The sequence below is a fragment of the Gopherus flavomarginatus genome, chromosome 1 (genome assembly GCF_025201925.1).
Source record: "Gopherus flavomarginatus isolate rGopFla2 chromosome 1, rGopFla2.mat.asm, whole genome shotgun sequence".
In the NCBI taxonomy this organism is placed as follows: domain Eukaryota; kingdom Metazoa; phylum Chordata; order Testudines; family Testudinidae; genus Gopherus; species Gopherus flavomarginatus.
The window spans coordinates 205,873,183-205,895,510 of NC_066617.1; the positions used below are offsets into that span (position 1 = coordinate 205,873,183).

Here is a 22,328-nt window from a genome sequence, read left to right on the forward strand (position 1 = left end):
TTCATACAAAACACTTAAAAGGGACATGATACAATAATAATTGGAAAATCTAAAGTAGAAAATAAGTCTTCTAACAATTGCACAAAGAAAAACTTATTAATTTTTGTGTTTTAAGACAATAGGTAATTGTTACTGTAACTGAGCAGATAAGTTTATTGCATATCACAAGAGTGGTGGAAAGCAGATGGCGTGTACCAAGGAATGTAGTCTTTTTCCTGAGAAGTGTACAGTAAATTAAGACCTGTGTTCAGATTATACCTTCTAATGTCTTAGCCTTACATTTGTCAATAGTGAACTTCATTTTAGCTTGTGCCTATTCATTTAGCTTTGTTAGGCCCCTTTAAAATTCGCTCATCTTCTCAAGTCTTGGCTAACACAAGTAATTTTGTGTCATCTGCAGGTTTTGCCATCTCATTGGTCATCCCTCTTTCCAAATCTTGAGTAAATAACACTGGTAAGTGTAGAACCATGGAGATCCCACTGTAAGCCTTTTGCCATGAAATAAATTAATTCAGTGATTTGAATAAATTTGCCATTAATGAAAAATTACCATTTATTCCTGATTTTTGTTTTGTTCCATTCTAATACTTTACCTTTTACTACATGACTGCTTAGTTTCTTAACAGCTTCTTGTGAAGGACCTTGACAAATATTTTTAGCAGTCCAAACCATATCAGTCCATTATTTTATTCACAAATTGTTCTTGTAGATAAAAGTAGCACAATTTTTCCTTACATTCTCTAGATACTTGAAAACAGAATTATAAAAGCATCATTTCAACCAGTTTTTCTGGTATTGAAGTAACACTGGTCTGTAATTCCCAGGATCAATACTTAACTCTTTTTTTTTTTTAAGATAGGTACAACATTTGCTACCTCTAGTCCACACCCTAGCTTCCTCATTGTATGAAATCCTTTCTGAAGTTTAGTGTATCTAGGCTAGTTATTCCCAGGATTCCTCCCAGAGGATGTTGAACTTAAGTATTTTGTGATCTCTATTATTTAGTGACACAACTATAGTTACTTCTTGAGGTGTGACTCTTAGTTACACTGAAGTTATTGGTAAGTCTCCCAAAGGTGCTGGATATCTACAGCTTCTATTAAAGTTATGGGTGCTCAGGACCTCTGAAAATCAGGCCATAAAAGTTTCAATAGGCTAACAGCCATTATTCTTGTGTTTTGTCAGAATAGTGGAATCCCTTCACGGGTAGAGACCTAAATGGCAAATCACAACTGTAAATAGCAATAAATGTGGGTATGTTTAATTACTACCACAGAAGGCATTGTGGTCTCCATGCTCATTTAGTAATATCTCTCTGCTTGAGACTGCCAACAAGGGTACCAATTAGCAACAATCTAATGGCTTTTCTAATGTGGACACCTGCCCATTAGGAGCTACCAGCTCCTTAAATATACAGTAAACTGTCAGATGGTAATTACATTTTCTGCCTTGATCTCCAAAGGAGAAGTCTTTCTGTCTCAGTATCAGTCCTTTGAGACATCTAGCACCTTGGAAATGTTTTAGTTCCTTGCTTAGTTGCTGTTTTTTATATTTATGGGCTTTATTTAACTTTATTCCCAAAATGGTGGAGACTTCCAAAATCACTTGTTATGCATAAAGAAAAAGGCACTATTAAAATATTATTAAATTGGTTCTCAAATTCAGTTTGGTGTTATAGAATACAAATTAGTAGTAGTTAGAACAGGGGTCGGCAGCCTTTCAGAAGTGGTGTGCCGAGTCTTCATTTATTCACTCTAATTTAAGGTTTCATGTGTCAGTAATACATTTTAATGTTTTTAGAAGGTCTCTTTCTATAAGTCTATAATCTATAACTAAACTATTGTTGTATGTAAAGTAAATAAGGTTTTAAAAAAGTTTAAGAAGCTTAATTTAAAATTAAATTAAAATTCAGACCCCCCTGGACAGGTGGCCAGGACCCAGGCAGTGTGAGTGCCACTGAAAATCAGCTCGTGTGCCCCCTTCGGCATGCATGCCATAGGTTGCCTACCCCTGAGTTAGAAAGTAGTGGATTTATCATGTCAAAGCACTGCCTCCATAAAATTGTACTATCTGCTATCCAACCTATACTTTTTTTTTTATTATGCTTTTTAAAAAAATGACACCCAAATACTCCTTACTCCTGGGCTAATCTTCTGCGGAATTTTTACTATTTTAAATTATTTGTTCAGCACCGACAATGTGCTTAGCACTGTATAAGCCATTCCCTGCCTGATACAGATAGTGGAATATATCTTCAGTACATGAGGAAAATCACAATAGTAATTTGAGCCAAGTTAGATAATGAGCTCTATCATTACAATCTACAACAATAACAACAATAATAATAATACTGGGAGTTCTATTTCTGGATAGATGTATAGCCAAAATATAGGACCATGCTTATTTTCTTTATACATTGTTATTAAGTAAAATTCACTGTAACTTAAACCTGATTTTCATTATATCTTCCATTCTAATTTTAACCTAAGGAATATATTCTATTTGAATTATAAAGCCTTTATTCCATTATATTTTTTCTCTCCCTCTCACATATATGTATTCTTTTTGGATCCAATCTTGGAGTCCTCAATTCAGGACCTGATTCTACCCAATTTATTCAGATAAAATGGTACCTTACTCTTGAGAGTAAGAGTAATCAAAATCTGTACCTCTGTGATTAATCCCACTGAAATCAGATACTACTCAATCTGAGTAAAGGAGGTGGTTTTGGGCCCTCAGAAGTTAACCTCAGGTTCTCTGGCCCAGTATATTTCCATTGCCTTAATACTAGAATACGAAAGCCCTGAATAGAATATTTTTTCCAAATACTCTGAGGAGGAGGTGATATTCAGCTTCAAATAAATACCATTGATATTTGGGTTCAAAAACTTTTTTCCCAGTCAAAACAATGGTAGTTGAATGGATGAATCATGGGCCTTGTCTGGCAAGGCTCAGTTAATGAACTTAAAATGGTGACATCTCCTTCACACTTTAACAGAAACTGCTTTAGAAAAGGTATTTGTAACTAAAAAAAATGACTAAATTCTTGTTTGCAGCCAGTTGACATGTGACAGAGTGCAGGGAGTGAACAGATCAGCTTGCACTCTGATCACTTAAAAGCCAATTAGTTCCCCCGAGGAAGTTGACTGAGATCATTACAGAAGCAGGCTGGCGAGCTGAGTGGATAAAAGGCCAACTAGCCCATCAGCCCAACTCTGATAAAGATACAAGGGAAGAAAGCCCGGGGTAAGTGGGGGAAGGGGAACAGGGCCAACACCAGGACCAGCTGAGCCCAGTCTCACAGGCCTCAGGGAAGAGAGACCTCTGTTCCCTGAGGTCCTGATGGGATGGCCAAAAGCACATAGGATATTGTAAATAGATTTGTTGCACAGGGACTGTAGTGGTATTGGTGGAGGGAATTCAAAATAAAAGGCACTCTGAATGCACAACTAATGGAGTCTGTGCAGTTTCTGCAGGGCAAGAAGACAGGAGCAAAGGCACACCCATTACACAATATTAATGTCTTAACTATTATGCCAAAAGTGGATAAGCCTTATATGCTACAGATATTATAAATGGTGGTGTTATGATCAACACTTAGTACATAAAGGGATTTAAAGAAATTCTCATTGAGAATTCATATCAACAAAGGGTCAAAGCCATCCCTGGTGTGACCTCAGCGAAGGCCTTTATAAGGCATCTCATTTGATGTTCAGACCAACAAAGGCACAATTTTATCCCTCGAGTAACTCTGACTTTGGATGCACTTACACCAGATACTAATTTGGCCCAAGTAATTAATCTAACTGTGTAAGAGAAAACGGCACCACCACTACTGTGTTTTGGGGGGTTTTTGTGTGAAAGGGCTGACCTGGCTTAACTGCAGGAGAGGGATCACTGCTGTGACTCACAAGTGGAGATAGGCTTAACTATTCTTGAGGGGCGGAGCTTAGGCACCACCCTTCTCCTTGGCATTTCTTATTGGCTAGTTTAGACAGCTCCCCACTGAGTATGCTGGCTATAATGAATATCTTTCTTAGGCTCACTTTCCCTAACTTTCCCCATGCATTGGATAGAAAGGCTGCTTTCCTAACTCAGGAATGAGGATTCCTTTGGGCAGCAGGGTGCCTAAAATTAGGCATTACAGTGCTGAGCCTAAGGCCTGGTCTACACTGCGGGGGGGAGGGGGAGGGGAGATCGATCTAAGATACGCAACTTCAGCAACGAGAATAGCATAGCTGAAGTCAACATATCTTAGATCAAATTAAAACCAATTACTTCGCATCCTCGCGGTGCTGGATCGACGGCCGTGGCTCCCTCGTCGACTTTACTTCTGCCTCTCGCACTGCTGGAGTTCAGCAGTTGACGGGACAGCGATCAGGGATCGATTTATTGCGTCTACACTACACATGATAAATTGATCCCTGATAGATCGATCGCTACCCGCCGATCTGGCGGGTAGTGTAGATGTAGCCTAAGAGCCTAAGTCCTACTGACTTTTAGTGAGAGTTGGTGCCTAGATGGCTACGTCACTTTTGGAAATGGGACTTAGGCTCCTCAGTCAGTTAAACTTTCCAGTGCTGAGCAGAACATTGCCTAAATACCTTATACAAATCAGGGCCTAAGTGACTTAGGGGCTTAGGTTCCATTTTCAAAAGTGACTTAGACACTTGGGCTTCAAAGGCCTGATTTACAAAGTCATTTAGGTGTGTAAAGATGCATATAGGGACTTTTGAAAATCCCACTAGGCACCTAAGTGAGTTAGGTTTCTAATTCCTATTGATTTTCAATGGGAATTCATGGGATTTAGGTACCTAAGTCGCTTGAAAATGGAATTTAGGCTCCAAAGCCACTTGGGGTATAATTTTCAAAAGCACCTAGGTACTTTAAGACTAGATCCTATAGTCTCTTCTCTAGTCTCTCCTGCTGAAATTAGTATGATGTTTGCACGTGGAAAGGCTGCACTATGTGGAAAAAAAATGAGAAGAGAAATGAGCAGTGTGTAACCACGCAAAAAACTCTTTTCATTGTAGCCTTAGGGAGGTTCATCATAACTTTTTCAATAAAAGAAACGTTCTAAAGATAAAGACAGGAAGATAATACCAGATGTACAGTTGATAAGGGGTGTGCCTTCACACATGTACGAGCAATAATGAAGATACAGCTAATTAAGAACCTGCTCCAGAGTCCATTGAACTCCATAAAGAGGCTCCCCTGGAGTTCAACGGGCACTGGATCAGACTTTATGAGTGTGTCTACATTGCAATAAAAGCTGTGGTCCAGCCATGGTTGGCCCAGGTCAGTTGAGTTGGGTTTGTAAGGGGTTGGGCTGCAGGGCTAGAAATTGTAGAATAGACATTTGGACTTGGGCTGGAGCCCAGGCTCTGAAACACTGGTGGGGTGGGGAATTAACCGTAGAGAACATATAGTCACTGGTAAGACTTTCCTTGGCCAGCTGGATTGGATGGGCTGGTGTGCTAGAATTGGAAGCCACTGATTCCATAAGACAGGCTGCACAACATACGGCCCACTGCGGCAGGGAGCCCAGAGCTCTTTAAATCACAGCCGCGGCCGGGATTCAAAAGGCTCTGGGCTGCCCGCAGCGGTGGGGAGTCCAGAGCCATTTAAATCTCAGCCGCAGCCAGGATTCAAAAGGCTTTGCACTGCCTGCAGCCGCAGGGAGCCCAGAGTCCTTTAAATCCCAGCCGCAGCCATGAATCAAAGGGCTCTGGGCTATTCGCAGTGGCGGGGAGCTCAGAGCTCTTTAAATCTCAGCTGCGGCTGGGATTCAAAAGGCTCTGAGCTGCCCGCAGTGGTGGGGAGCCCAGAGCCATTTAAATCTCAGCCACGGTCGGGATTCATAGGGCTCTGGGCTGCCTGCAGCGGCGGGGAGCCCAGAGCCAGTTAAATCTCAGTCGCGGCCGGGATTCATAGGGCTCTGTGCTGCCCGCAGCGACAGGGAGTCCAGAGCCCTTTAAATCCCAGCCAGGCGCGCGATTTAAAAGGCTCTGGGCTGCAGGCAGCCGCGAGCTCAGAGCTCTTTAAATCTCAGCCGCAGCCGGGTTTCAAAGGGCTCTGGGCTGCTCGCAGCCGCAGAGAGCCCAGAGCCCTTTAAATCTCAGCCGCCAGGGCCGGCTTTAGGCCAATTCAACCAATTCCTCTGAATCAGCCCGCCCCTAAGAGGGCCACTTGCCCAAGCCCCAGTACGGTGTACTGGCAAAAGCCAGTGCGCTGTGGCGGGGTGGCCCAGCTTCCCCAGTGGGCAATTTAAAAGGCCTGTGGCTCTCAGGCCCTTTAAATTACCACCAGAGCACCACTGCTGGAGCCCTGGGGTAGGGCTCTGGGGGCTATATAAAAAGTCCAGGGTTCCCGTTGCTTCTACCTCCCCGGCCCTTTAAATAGCCACCGGAGCCCCACCACTTCCCCAGGGTTCCTGTGGCTATTAAAGGGCTGGGGCGGTAGAAGAAGGGGAGCTCTGGGCCCTTTAAATACCCCCAGAGCCCTGGGGTAGTGGGGGGCTCTGGGAGCGATTTAAAGGGCCGAGGCACCAGCTGCATCTGCCACCCTGGTCCTTAAATAGTCGCTGAAGCCACACCGCTTCCCCAGGGCTCCCTCGGCTATTTACAGGGCTGGGGCGGTAGAAGCAGGGGAGCCGTGGGCTCTTTAAATAGGCCCCAGAGCCCTGGGGTAGCGGGGGGAGGGTCTCCAGATGCCTTTGCTGCCCTGGTCCTTTAAATAGCCCCTGGAGCCCCACCACTTCCCCAGGGCTCCTGCAGCTATTTACAGGGCAGGGGCAATGGAAGCAGGGGAGCCCCAGGCCCTTTAAATAGCTCCTGAGCCATGGGCTGCTACTGCTACCCTGGTGGGGGAGGCAGGAGGAGGGGGCACTCACCATACAGGATGGGCTGTACCCCCTGTACCTGCACCGGTTGCCCGCAGCCAACTGCTGCTGCACCTCCTGCCCTGACTGCACCAGTTCCTGTCTGCAGCCAGCCCTGCACCCGCTGCCCACAGCCAGCCCGTCTCCAGCCAGCCCCTCACTCCCTGCACCAACCCCTGTCTCCAGCCAGCCCTACACCCCCTTCCCTGTCTCCAGCCAACCCCTGCCGCAACCCCCTGCCTGAAGCCAGCCAGTCCTGCACTCCTTTGTCTCCAGGCCTGCCAACCCATGCCGCACCCTTCCTGTGGCCTTGCCTGAAGCCAGCCAGTCCATCCCACATGCCGTCTCTAGCCTGCTCCACACCCTTTGCCCAGCGTGCAGCCAGACCCTACCTCCAGCCACCTCCCCGCCACCTCCAGCCAGCCCCATGTCCACTGGTGCCCTGTAGTTCCCAGGGAAGTAACCCTGCACACCTGCTTCAATGAGGTGGGCAGGGAGCAGCTGGGACCCACACGTGCACCCTAGCACACCCTCAGGGAGTGGCGGAGCTCATTTCTAGTTCAGACACATCTTTTTAAAAAAAGAACTTTAGGTAGGGTTAACATACATCTGTACTTTCCCGGACATGTCAGGCTTTTTGGATCTTAAATCGCCATCCAGGAGGAAAATACGGACGTATGGTAACCCTATTGGTACAAAAAATACATACTGTAGCAGAACTTTTATAGGGAACTGGTTGCTAAGAAATGAAAGGCTTTTTTTTTTTACATTTTTTTTCTTTCAGTCATCCCTGCCGGGGCCCCGCTGAAAATGTTTGAATTGGGCCCCACACTTCCTAAAGCCGGCCCTGCCAGCTGCGGCCGGGATTCAAAGGGCTCTGAGCTGCCCGCAGAGATTCTCGGCCGTGGCTGAGATTTAAAGGGCTCAGGGCTCCCCGCCGCCACGGGCAGCCCAGAGCCCTTAGAATCCCGGCAGCGGCTCCAGCGGATGCGCTGGGACTGGGATTTAAAGGGCTCGGGATCCCCTCAGCAGCAGGAGCTCTGGGCCCTTTAAATCCCTGCCCCAGCCCCACAAAGCTCCGGGTTCCCGCAGTCGCCGGAGCCCCGGGCCCTTTAATTTGACCCTGAGGGCTCCCAGCCAGCTCTTCAGCTGGGAGCCCCTGGTTAATGTAAAATCAAGTATCACCTCCCCACCCCCAACCTTCCTTTTTGGCCCACAGCTGTTTTGGTGGGGCAGCACTGGGAAAGGAGGGTTTGTTTCTGCAGGGCTGGGCAGTACTGGGGCGGAGTGTTTCCGCGAGGCCAGGGGGGGGTGTCGGCTCTCAGCTGTTTTCTTTGGAATAATGTGGCCCTCGCCGCTTTATGAGTTGTGCAGGCCTGCCATAAGAGAATGGTACCAATTTTGTCAATTCTTTCAACTTAAGGCCCATATCTGTTTTGGTAAAAAGAAATCTAAAGGTTGGAAATTCTTTAATTGCATTATGTTTCTCAGTTTTTCCCTTCTACCACCTTGATCATAAATAGTATGACCACTTAATTACTAATGGATACAGAGTATTCTAATAAATCTCAATAGGAGCTCCCTTACAACAACTGCCTTATTGCTGGGCCTACATTCACCTCCAAAGGTTGTGGCATAAGGGACTATAAAGATTGACTTAGTGTATCACATAGACACATGTGGTTCCTATAGCTGGGATTTGCAGTCCAAACAGGAACTCAAAAAAATATATCTTTGATTTCCAGTGCTCTGTATTGTGTCACTCCTGTGTTTTTATACCTTGTAAAAAGTGTAATGTAAAAATAGAGGATAATTTCTTTACCTCAGAACATCAATAGCTGTATAGCCTTTTATTTATCTATTTACTGGGTATTTTGAGTAATGATTTTAAGAAGTAACAGGATGCAGTATATTAACACCTAATAAAAATTAACTTGGTTATCTTTACACCAAAAGCAGCAGAATGCAAATGACTTCAGTGCTGCATGATGGGGCCCTGGGAAACTATTCAGACTGAAAATACTTTTCTTATTTCCATTGTCATATTTGTCCTAAGCTGGAAAATGTGTATTTTCCTCACAATGCTAAGATTGATAGGTATAGTACAAGAACACGTCAAAATAATTTATCAAGCCAGTACAGTTATTCAATAAACCAACTTCAAGGTGTGGACTTTGCCAAGTTTGATCAAGAACGAGAAAGTTAACTTGGTAGAGCTGGAAGGAGTGCAAATATATAAAGCATCTGTAATTATTATTACTTATCATAGTGCCTAGGAGCCCCAATCCTGGAGCAGGACTACATTATGCTAGGTGCTGTACAAATACAGAAGAAAAAGACAGTTCCTGCCACAAAGAGCTTACAATCTAAATAACACTGGTACTCTAGGGATATGTCTACACTTGGAGCTGGGGGTATGATTCTCAACTTGAGGAGACATATTTGTGCTACCTTTCATCGACCTAGCATGCTAAAAATAGAAAGTAGACACAGCACTGTGGGAGGAGCTAACCACTCTGAGTGTTTGCCTGTTGCAGATGCTAGGTACTTATGCTGGGTGGCCATTCCCTCATACCACACTCTACTTCTAGCATGTAAGCTTGGGCAGTGTGAGGCCTGGTCTACACTACATGTTTAAACTGAATTTAGCAGCATTAAACCGATTTAACCCTGCACCCATCCACATAACGAGGCCCTTAATATCGATATAAAGGGCTCTTTAAACCGGTTTCTGTACTCCTCCCTGACGAGAGGAGTAGCGCTGAAATCGGTATTGCCATGTCGGATTAGGGTTAGTGTGGCTGCAAATCGACGGTATTGGTCTCTGGGTGGTATCCCACAGTGCACCATGGTGACTGCTCTGGAAAGCAATCTGAACTCAGATGCAGTGGCCAGGTAGACGGGAAAAGCCCCGCGAACTTTTGAATTTCATTTCCTGTTTGCCCAGCGTGGAGCTCTGATCAGCATGGTGGCGATGCAGTCCCAAATCCAAAAAGAGCTCCAGCATGGACCGTATGGAAGATACTGGATCTGATCACTGTATGGGGAGACAAATCTGTTCTATCAGAGCTCCGTTACAGAAGACGAAATAACAAAGCATTTGAAAAAATCTCCAGGCTATGATAGAAAGAGGTCACAGCAGGGACTCAGCACAGTGCTGCATGACAAGCGTAACAGAAAGCCAAAGAATCAAATAGACGCTCATGGAGGGAGGGGGTACTGGGGGCTCCAGCTATCCCACAGTCCCTGCAGTCTCCGAAAAGCATTTGCATTCTTGGCTGAGCTCCCACTGCCTGAAGGGTCAAAAAACATTGTCCGGGGTGGTTCAGGGTATATCTCCTCAATTTACCACCCCTCCCCCTCTTAGAAAGAAAATGGAAAAAAATAATTTCTTGCCATTTTTCAATGTCACTGTATGTCTATTGCATGCTGTGGTAGACACGGTGCTGCGGCGCTGACCAGCAGCATCCCCTCCCCTTCCTTTCCTGATGGCAGTTGGTACAAAATGGTGGAAAACCATCATCATCCTGTGAGTGCTCCTGGCTGGCCTCAGTGAGGTCGGCCGGGGGTGCCTGGGTAAAAATGGGAATGACCCCCGGTCATTCCCGGCAAATGGTACAGAACGGCTAGTAACCGTCCTCATCATAGCAATTGGAGGCTAAGCTCTATCAGCCCCCCCTTCATGTCTAAAGAAAAGATCCTGTACTGCCTGGACTATCATAGCAGTGGGAGGCTTCCTCCCACTCATTTTATCTCACTAAAAAGTCAGTGTTTCTTATTCCTGCATTCTTTATTACTTCATCACACAAATGGGGGGGGGGCACTGCCACGATAGCCCAGGAGGGTTGGGGGAGGAGGGAAGCAATGGGTGGGGTTGTTGCAGGGGCACCCCATAGAATGGCATGCAGCTCATCATTTCTGCGGGATCTCTGGGGCTGTGACCTGGAGCATCTGTGCTCTCTGGCTCTCTAGTAGACTTGCCCCATATTCTAGGCAGGACTGACTCTATTTTTAGACAAAACATAAAGAAGGGAATGACCCAGGAAGTCATTCTCATTTTTGTCCATGCGCCCCCGGCCAACCTCAGCGAGGCCAGCCAGGAGCACCCATGACAGCAGCAGATGGTACAAAATGATTGATAACCGTCATCACCAATTTCCAATTACAAATGGTACAAAATGATTGATAACTGTCATCTCATCACCAATTTACAATGGCAGACGGTGCAATACGGATGGTAACCATCTCTGCTACCTTGCAAAGGCAAATGAATGCTGGTGTATAGCACTGCAGTACCGCCTCTGTCAGCGGCATCCAGTACACATACGGTGACAGTGACAAAAGGCAAAACGGGCTCCAGGGTTGCCAGCTATGGCGTCTGCCAGGGCAATCCAGGGAAAAAGGGTGTGAAATGATTGTCTGCTGTTGCTTTCATGGAGGAAGGATTGAGTGACAACATTTACCCAGAATCACCCGTGACACTGTTTTTTGCGCCATCATGCATTGTGATCTCAACCCAGAATTCCAATGGGTGGGGGAGACTGCGGGAACTATGGGATAGCTATGGGATAGCTACCCACAATGCAACGCTCTGGAAATTGACGCTAGCCTCGGTACATGGACGCACACCGCTGAATTAATGTGCTTAGTGTGGCTGCGTGCACTCAGCTTTATACAATCTGTTTTACAAAACCGGTTTCTGTAAAATCGGAATAATCCCGTAGTGTAGACATACCCTGAGACTGTCTCCCTGAGCTGGGAATCACACCTCCAGCTCCAAGCGTAGCCATACCCTAGGTGCCAAACTAGGTGAAATATTGTATCCACATTCTAGCCATAATTAAAACAAAAGCACATCCCAGCCTCTAGTTCCAAAATAACACTGACAAGCACAGGTGTGCAGAGTAAGTAGAAAATAGGAAGACTGCTATTGAATTAATCTGGAAAAAGTAACTGTTGCAAAAGAAATGTGGGCAAGGGCTTGAGTCAGTCTCTCTCTCTCTCTTTTAAATTCACCAGTCTGCTAATTCTGATTCTCACCAGTCTGAGATTCTGACAGAAAAAGGTTCAGCTAGTAAGACTGCTGGAACATGTGGTGAGAGATACTTTTGCTTTGTACTCAGCTTGTTGAGATAGGCATTAGTTGCATTTTACCTTTTTTCTTTGTAGCCATTTCTGACTTGTATGCCTCATTACTTGCAATCACTTGAAATCTGTATTTCTGTAATTAATACATTTATTGTTTTCACTTAAAGCAGCATGTTTGGATTGAAGTGTTTGGGAAACTTCATTTCTGTTAATGAAATGACAGACTTTATATGAGCTTGTATCATCCAGGAGGGTGATGGGCAGTACAGGATGACCATTTCCAAGGAGAGTCTGGGACTGAGAATTTGCTGGTGGTGTTCTGCAGTGTAATTCAAGAGTTGCTGGCTATAGCACTCATACAGTCCAGCTTGGAGTGATTTTACATGCTGGAGGCTGTGTGAGAGCAGACCAGGAGTGGTGGATTTCATAGTGAAAGAGTGTAAAAGACACCCCAGGTTGGAGGATTGAGGGGATATAGCTGTTCAGCAGACCAGATTGTACCCTGGGTAATGTCACACATAGGTTTCAGAAAAATAGATTCTAGATGTCTTTTTTTGATGAGATTACAAATGTGGTTGATAAAAGTAATAGCATTGATGTAATACACTTAAATTTCAGTAAAGTATTTGACTAGTACTGCATGACATATTGATTTAAAAAAACCCCTAGAATAATACAAAATTAACATGGCACACATTAAATGGATTTAAAACTGGCTAATTGATAGGTCACCAAATGTAATTGTAAAGGGGCAGGGGAGTCATTCAATGGGTGCGACTCACAAGATCAATTCTTGGTACTCTGCCATTTAACATTTTTAGCAATGACTTGGAAAGAACCAAATTCATCGCTGATAAAGATGGCAGATAACACACAGATTGGGGGAGTGGTAAATAATGAAGAGGACAGGTCACCAATGTATAGAGAGATGGATCACTTGGTAAGCTGGGAGCAAACAAACAATATGTGTTTTAATATAGATAAATGTATACATCTAGGAAAAATAACGTTGGCATTACTTACAAGATGGGAGACTCCCTGTTAGGAAGCAATGACTCAGAAAAATAGTTGGAGGTCATGCTGGATAATCAGCTGAACATGTGCTTCCAGTGCAATGCAGCAGCCAAAAGGAATAATGAAATCCTGGGGTGCTTAAACAGGGGAATATTGAGTAGGAGTAGAACAGTTATTTTACCTCTGTATTTGGCACTGGTGTAACTTCTGCTGGAATACTGTGTTCAGTTCTGGTGTCCACAATTCAAGGAGGAGGTTGATAAATTGGAGAGGGTTCTGATAAAAGCCACGACAATGATTAAAGGATTAGAAAACATGTTTAATAGTTATTTAGCTGGGTGAAATTGTTTCAATGAATAGTGAATTCATCAAAAATGTGTTTTTCACATCTGAGAGAATTTGTGAATTCAGGTAAAATTCAGTGAGCATTTTCCTTTTTTTTTTTCAGCTGTAACTGCTCAATACTTGGTAAATTATTCTAATGTTTAATTACCCACACTGTTAAAAGTTGACACCTTATTTCTAGTCTGAATTTGTCTAGCTTCAACTTCCAACCATTGGATCATGTTATACTTTTGCTGGCTAGTTTGAAGAGTTCATTATCAAATATTTATTCTCCATATAGACTGTGGTCAAATCACCACTTAACCTTCTCCTTGTTAAGCTAAATCATTTTTTCTAATTGACATTTCATGTTGAATATATCATTTTGAATTGAGAAGTCATTTTGAAATGACATTCGAAATGTTTTTTGTTCATCTGTGTCAGTGACGCACGCAGGGTCTGAGATGTGGAGGGAGGGTTGAAAATAAAAAGCATGAAAACTGTTTTTGACCGCCAGAGCTATAGGAGAGGGAGCAAGGGGAGCTACTGAGACTGGTGGTGTATGTGCACTGTGCACCAATGACCCTGTGCCCCCACTGAAGTGCTGGTGCCTTTTCCCCTAGCCAACCCCAACATTTGGTGCACCCGCTCCAAGTTCTGCCCTTCCCATGGGCGTGGTGTCTCTACCACGTGTTTTCCACCTGCTCTCTGGTGGTTGGCTTGATCATGTCCGCCACAGTGGTGGCTCCAGCCTCTCCTCTGGCTGTCACTCTTACTTTTGCGAGCTGTATGGGAGTGGAAAACATGCATCTTCCCCCATGCCTGATATTCCCCCCCTCCAAACATCTCACTATTCCCTCTTCACAGTACCCTTTTGCTGCCCTCCCTCACTGAGGGTTGAGATCCACAGTTTGGGAAATGCTGGTGTAGGCATTACAGACACACATCTGTGCTGTGGATAGATAGATCTATTCAAACTCCAAGGTCAATTCAGGATATCACTCTTAGAAAAAAAACATAAAACCAGTGACAGAGAGAGGACCTTTAAAGGAGGAAAAGAGATACAATAATTTTGATTACTTCAGTATTAGGGCAAATCTAGAGATTCCCAACAGGAGAGAATTCAGGTGACTGGATTATTGAAACTTTTGTGCCACAGACTGTGAATTTAGAGACACCTCTAACCTGATATAATGTGGCCCCATATAACATGAATTCGGATATAACGCGGTAAAGCAGCGCACCGGGGTGGGGGCAGGGATGAGCACTCCGGCAGATCAAAGCAAGTTCAATATAATGCTATTTCACCTATAATGCAGTAAGATTTTTTTTGGCCCCTGAGGACAGCGCTGTATCGGGGTAGAGGTGTATATACAACATTGAGAATAAGTAGTTTTTAAATCAACTGAATTCTCTTCCTTGGACAAGCAAGGTTCTTGTGAAAGTATTTTTATTAACTCTTTTAAAGAGTTGCAAATAGTTTTAATTGGTTTTTGTGGAAAGTTTAGTTTTTCCATCCACAATCGGAGATGAGAACTACACATGGGTAGTTGTCAGGGTTCAATTCAGATGCTTATCCAAACCATCTATAAAAACTGGACTGACTCTCCTTCTGGAGCAATTTTCAGCTCTGCTGCTTCTGGTTCTATCAAATTCATTTAGGGCTTGTCTACATGAGGATACTCAAGAAAATTAATCTGAATGAACTAAAGATGTGAATTTAAAGTAAATTAGTTAAACTGCATTAAATTCCTGTGTTGGGCACTCTCATTCAGAATTAAAGTGGCCTTAATTCGGTTTAGCTTTATTTGTTTCCAAAGTGAATTAAACTAAACCAAATTAAGGCCACTTTAATTCTGAATGAGTGTGTCCACCACAGGAATTTAATGCAGTTTAACTTTTATTTTTCTTCTGAATGTAGACAAACCCTTTGAGTGTGGTGCTATAAATTAAAGGTTTGGAGAGTGGAGACTTCTTATTTTATCCAGATTAGATTATTGGTCTCTAATTCTAATAAATCCATTTATTTTTAGCCACAATTGAATATCTAGGGGCTCTGATTGACTATCCCTGCTTTATAGATTGGTTTGTGTCTTTGCCAGTTTAGATATTTGGTCCAGAGCCTACACAGATTAATTATGGACTAGAAATAAAAAGGACAGTTTAGAAATCCATTTTGCTCTTGAAATCTGTGGTTAATGGTAGTCACTGCTGACATTTTCTACTATTTTCTACTATTAAACTTTAATTTGTCTACCCTGAGAACAAAGTTATTAGCTCAATCATTTCTCACTAAGTTAAAAAAAATAAAGTATGGGTAATACCAACATGTGCAATTGATAATTGAAATGTACAGTTAAGGAAATAATTTCACTGATCTATGCCAAAGCATGAAAGCAAATAATATTCTGAAGGCAGTTGTGATGGGTAGTGGAGTCTAAGGGTCGGCCCATCTCCATCACATAGCAGAGCTCTCTAAAATTTTGGGAGGTCTGATATATACAAGGACCAAGGAAATAGGAGATATTGGAAGAAAGGAATGATCCTGGAAGCAAGCATTGTTTGGAAGGAAACCCTGTTACTGTGTGGTTAGAGGGACCAGGAACTCTGCAGAGTTGGTGGGGCAAAGTTCCCCTCTTCCCCGCATTAAGAAGTGGACCAGATATCTGATGCCTCTTCCCTCATAGCAGTGGAGATGCAAGAAGAAAGCTTGTCTGTTGAACTCTCCAGGCTAGATGACTAACTTCGGGGTGGGGCACGGGTCACTTGCTGGAGGATGCTCTGCACCTTGAAGTCTTTAAACCATGATTTGATGACTTCAATAGCTCAGACATAGGTTAGGGTTTATTATAGGAGTGGGTGGGTGAGATTCTGTGGCCTGAGTTGTGTAGGAGGTCACACTAGTCTATGGCTCTATGATGGCTAAGGCCCTATAGCTGGGGTGTTACACCAGAGGAGAGCTGTCGGGACTCGTATTTCAAGGGGGAGATACTAACTGCCTTAACCACAACTCCAACTCCAAGAGGAGTGCTCAGGGGCTTCTGCCTCAGAGAGAGAGAGAGACTGGCTGCCTGAAATACAATCCAGGTACTACCAGAGAGGCTGAGGCTCTGTCTATACTTACGGTTAAATTGACACTGCTGCACTGCTGCAATCAATGCAATGGTGTTGATTTAGCGGGTCTGGTGAAGACCCAGGAAGTGGATGGCAGAGTGCTATCCCATTAACTTCTGTACTCCAGCTCCCCGAGAAGCATAAGATAAGTTGGGGAGAGAGTGTCTCCCATCGACATAGCATGGTGGAGACACTGCCGTAAGTCGACCTAAATTACATCAACTTAAGTAGCATAACTTACAGCTGTAGTGTAGACCAGCCCTAAGTGTAGCACTGAGGATGCTCGTCAGTAACTGGCTGCAAAGAAGATGGGTAAAGACAGAGCAGTCCAGAGTGGCAGTAGTGGAAGCTGTGACCCTTGGAGGGATACTGACAAACAGGGAAAAGGTAGGAGCAGCCCAGGGAAGTGGTGAGAAATTGTAAGGAGCAATCTGCAGGTGCCCAACGTGGGTCCAGGCCTGGAACCCAGAGGAGAGGACGAGCCAGGGTTCCCCTATCTGTTCCTCAGCAAAGGAGATGGTGTGAGCCTCAGGGTAGGGAAAGACATGACTGAGAATGTATTAAAAGGGACTGAGGGCTTGTTGAGAAGGCCCAGAGCTTTTGGAACTTGAATGTTTGGACTGTTCTTTTATCTCAGAAATGAACTAAGTTTGAAAGGTGACTTGGCTGGGGGTGGGACACAGGAGCCACAGACCATGATAAGACTAGACAGGGCTGGCCTTAGGTGTGGGGAATCAGAATGGTTACACTGGGCACCAACTTCCAAGGGTGTCAAACAACATCTAGGATGCGGTACCAAATAGGGTTGGGTGTGGTATTTTGTTTTTGTTTTTTGCTTGGCTGTTTGGGAGATACTGAAAACACTTTCTGCCCTGGATGACAAAACACATTGGTCTGGCCCTGAGGTGAGAATGCTAGACAACAATATACCATATCTTTTATTGAAAAAAGGATACCCCAATTGGTGAATTCCAGCAATATTCTAGAAAAATTAGGAATCTTGCTACATACATTTTCAAAGCAGTTTGCTAACATTTGCAAAAATGTTTGATGGTATTTGCAGCATAGATTAGAGACCAATTTTCAAAGAATTGGTGATGCAGCATTAATAGGAACAGCAGTGCAATCTTTGCACCCTATTTTTCATTTCTTAAAAAGGATGACAGAGTTACAGAATAGTTCCATTCTGTATAGAACACATCCCTCCGGTGACAAGACTTAGTGGTAGGGCTGTAGGTGCATTTCTATGTTAAAAATAACTAGGGTCCATATTTTAAACAGTATTTAACAGTATTTAGGTGCCTAAAGATGCAGATGGCACCTAGTGGGATTTTCAAAAGCACCTAAGGAGATAGGCACCTAGGCACTTCTGAAAATCCCTACTTGTAGAAATCTGCCTCTTTAGACACCTAAAAATCTAGCCCTTAGTTTTTCCAGAGTGGAAGGGTTAAGAGAGTTGTGAAAACAGCATTAGCAGTAATAACCTCTGTGATTCGAACCATATTGTAGGATTAAACCATTTGGGTAATACCTCTTGAGCAGTGAAGAAATATTAAGTAATAGGGCTATAGTTAATCTTGGCATAATTCAATTTTGTCTTTATAAGTTTAACAGGTAATACTGATGTTTATTTTAAAGCATTTTTTTATTTTCATCATTTTAAATTTTCACCAATGTGGGAAACTACGAGGGGGTTAGACAATGGGAAGAGTCAGACAATAGTTATTTAGTGACAGTAGATGTTGAGATTCAAAAAGCTAAGTTTTATAACAATTAAAACACAAATTGCCAACATCATATGTCAAAACTTAAGTCAAACTCTACGTTCTCCAGGAGCATTTTTTTCTTTGCCTATCTGTAAATTTCAGTTATGATTGATGGAAGTGCTTTTCATTGGTTGTGTGTGTACTGTGAAATTGATGATCACCAACATTTATGGATTAAAAAAAAATCTAATCATGAAGCCTAGCTATAGTGTATGGTAGGTTTCATACAGGGCTCAATTTGGCAGGCCTGCTCTTAGATGGCCTCTGAGAAGGCCTCCTGAATAAGGCCCTGACAGGAGACAACTGTAGGGAGGGGGAGGGATAGCTCAGTGGTTTCAGCATTGGCCTCCTAAACCCAGGGTTGTGAGTTCAGCCCTTGAGGGGGCCATTTAGGGAACTGGGGTTAAAAATCTGTCTGGGGATTGGTCCTTCTTTGAGCAGAGAGTTGATTAGATGACCTTCTGAGGTCCCTTCCAACCCTAAGATTTTATGGTAAGGACACCTAGTTTGAGGCTCTAGCTGAGATGTAGGTGTTTGGCAGCATCAGAACTTAGATGGTTCTTCACATGCCCACCTGCAGAAATTTAGACACCTAGGAAGTTTAAGTTCCTGCAGGGTTAGGCAGCAGTTGAGCAGGGTTTTTGAGGACCTAATTTTTGTACTAATGTTCCTAAAGTGGCGCTTAGATGTATAACTTCCTTTATGGAGCCAGTCCCTAAGTCAATTATTAAAAAAAAGAGAGAACAGGCTCCTAAGTCAGTTAGGTGTTGCAACACTGATCAAAGCAATGTCTAAATATCTTAAAAATCTGGGCCTTAGGTGCCTTTTAAAATTATACCCACATAGCTCAGTTTACCAATGTATGCAATAGCTATTGAAAAAGAAAATAAATATATTCTGGTAACTATAGACACTCATTTAATTTTATTGAAACTTAAGAATGCTTTCTTGTGATTTCTGAGGTTCCCAACTAGTCACTTGGAATCAGATTGTGATATCCTTACTTACACAGAGTAGTATCTTGCTCCACAAATATTCCCATTGGCTTTAGTAGGACTGCTCATGCTGAAGTTACTATTCAGTGCAAATAAGGGTATCTCCTTCTGGGCCATGATGAACATAAAGAGAAGGGAGGAAATTACAAATAGTTTTCTTCATTACAGAGAAAATTGTGCCATCTTTATGATTGGAAAACTCATAGGTTTTTTTTCCTCCTTGGGAACTGAATACATAAAAGCTGCAGGATTTTCAGGAGGCCTAGGAATATATCCTTAGGGATGGGAGGTGGGATACTGTCTGCTCTACCAAATCCATAGGCATTGTGATACTTGAGATGCAGCTTTTCAGATCAGAAACAAAACCATCTGATTTGTCAGTTGAGGTAATTGCATTTCTAATGTCACTTTTTATAAGAGTGATGATAACACTCCTGTCCTGGCAAAATCCCAATGTTTGTAATTTCATTCTGTATTCTTCACATTCCCTCTGTAGTTTCAACTGCAGAAATGACTCCTAATTTTCCTCCTCTGTACAACTGTTCTGTAGTGTTGCTGGTGTAAAATGACTTCTGGATGTCACCCTGGAGGTGGCTTCATTTTAGGGGTGGGTGAATGATCGTTTTGGTATCTAAAGGTCCTTAAAAGATAAATGCTGTCTAATTTGAGTTGTTTATAATTGAAAGTAATACTCGTACAGAAAAATATATTATGCATATGATATATACAACAAAATACACAAACACACTTTTATGGATAGAGGTACTAATTTTCATTATTTCTGGTGTATTTTCATGGTGCATGAATGATTTGGTGCTGTATTTACCACCCTTTACATCAGCTGTCTTCACTGTGGTTCGATATCCATCACTAGCCTTCACTGAACACTACATTATTAATTGCCAGCTAACAATTGACACTACTTCATGAAAAGTTAGTTTCCTGGCTTTCAACCTCTCACATAAGCCTCCCAATCAAGATTCTTTTAGCAAGGAATAATTCCTCTCTATATTATGTGTTAAACCTTAACAATATATAGCCCAGGTCTGCTGCCTTTATTCATGTGGCGTGAAACCTTGCTTCACTGAAAAAAATGTAACTACTTGCAAAGTAAGACATTTCATCAGGGAGAACTTGAGGCCTGATAATCAGCTGAATTAACCAGCTCACATAGAAGAATCCTAAACAAACCTTTGTAGTCTTAGCAGACACCTGAGAAGAATCCATAGAAAGCGGATTGTTTTCCAATGTGCCCTCTGCGACCTGCCTTGGAGACGCAGAAAAATGTAAGTCACATCAAGTTACCTGCAAAGGACCTCTCGCACCAGAAGTGGCCAATGCTAGCAGACTATGTTGCCCCCACCCTATCTCTGCTTCAAATGCAGAAACACTGCAAGCTCTGACTTTGGACTGCCCAAATACCCTGGCTACTGCATCCCAGCCAACTCCCCCAGAGCCACAACAAGAAAAAGTGGTCCAATAATTTACTATTGATGGAAGGACTACCCCTGTCCCTTTGGATCACTGAACAAGATGCTACAAATAAACTAATAGGTGCTGCTTCAAAGATCCATAAACTGGACCCCACCAATAGGAGGATTGGCACGCCCTTGTAGCTTATGCAAGGCAACTCCATCTCCAGATGGTTTAGTGCTTCCTCACAGAATGTCAAGTACAACACCATCATCAGAAGGATTAGCACCTCCTCCCCAGCAGGTAACTTCACGGGATCCAGTCATCGGAAGGGCTAGCACTACCTCACAGGTTGCCCATCGAGACCCACACAATGGGACCTCATTCCTAGACAGACCAACATGGCCTCCAAGACCAGCCTATGGGCCTTTGCTCCCTATGGGCCCTTGCCTCTCACTGCATCAAAGATCTCCCAGACTGAATTCATTCACAGAAGGACCATCATTGTCCCTGAAACTTCCAAGCAAGGCCGCATACCTAAGGGCCAGTACCGGTGCCTCTCAGACTGTCCTGTTTGCATTTTGGTATGTTTGTAATAATTTCTGCATTTCCAGTGTGGTACAAGAGATTTTACCCATGTAACTATTGCAGTAGTTCTCAAGATGTGCAAAGTGCTTACCAAACACATCAGAAAATAACATTCCCATATGCTTTCAATAAAGAGAACTTGGTTATCAATTGAACTTGTTTAATGTGATTTAGCCAGAATAGCTAGCTGATAATACAAGGGGTTTGTGACACTTGTATATCAAACATGCATAGGCTGCTTTTTAAATTTGGCGGTAAAAGGAAAAATTTCTTTGGGAGCAGGTGGTGGTGGGTGATAACCAGATTTATTTTCCCTTCCCTGTTTGTTTTCCCCTCCCCTTCACTGTAATTATCATGAAGGTGGTGTGGTTGCTAAGGCACTGGACTGGGATGCAGGACATCTGGATTCTGTTGCCAGCTCTGCCATAGGTCTCCTGTGTGACCTTGGGCAAATCACTTTATTCTTGGTGTTTGTTTCCATCTGAATAATACTGCCCTCCCTCACAGCTGTGTGATGATACATTCACTGATACTTGCAAGGCACTCAGTGATGTGGATCTTATAAATATCTAGCAATTGTCAATCATAGGAAAGAGAAGTGTTGCAAACTCAGTTTCATTGGCTGTCACTTTAGAGTTGTGTGCACATACACACCTTCATTTACCATGCACTGTTTAATTTTAACCCCAATTACATTGCATTTCTCTTTTCCTTTCTATTTCCTATATGGCTTTAGTTGTCTTCTTTTTTCCTCATTGTTTCCTAATTTTTTTTTAGTATTGCTGCTAATATCATAGGCAAAAGAGCAGAGAAGTTAGCATAAGGGACTAGGGCATGAGGAAAGTTCTCCTCTGCAGACCACAGCATGTTTCTCTTGTAAACTGTGGGCTTATTCAAGAATGTGGCACCTTCCATACTGTCAATGGGCATTCTGATCTCAAAGCCACTGGGGAATGTGCAAGAGTGATCCACAGTGAAGACTGGAGGGGAGAATTTGGTTCTTGTAGATGAACTAGGTCCTTCATAGATTTCTGGCTATGTTTCCAGTAACCTCCGATACAGGAAAAAAAATGCTCACAAATGTTATTCCTGGGCTTAAATGATACTTGAAAAGATGTATGGTATTATTTAAATTATAATGAAACT

At 43.2% G+C, this 22,328-nt stretch overlaps 1 protein-coding gene across 2 annotated transcripts in view; it reads right to left on the reverse strand.

The window, feature by feature from the left end:
* KCNJ6 (potassium inwardly rectifying channel subfamily J member 6) overlaps positions 1–22,328 on the reverse strand; it is a 260,310-nt gene that overhangs the window by 220,043 nt on the left and 17,939 nt on the right. The window lies entirely within an intron of this gene.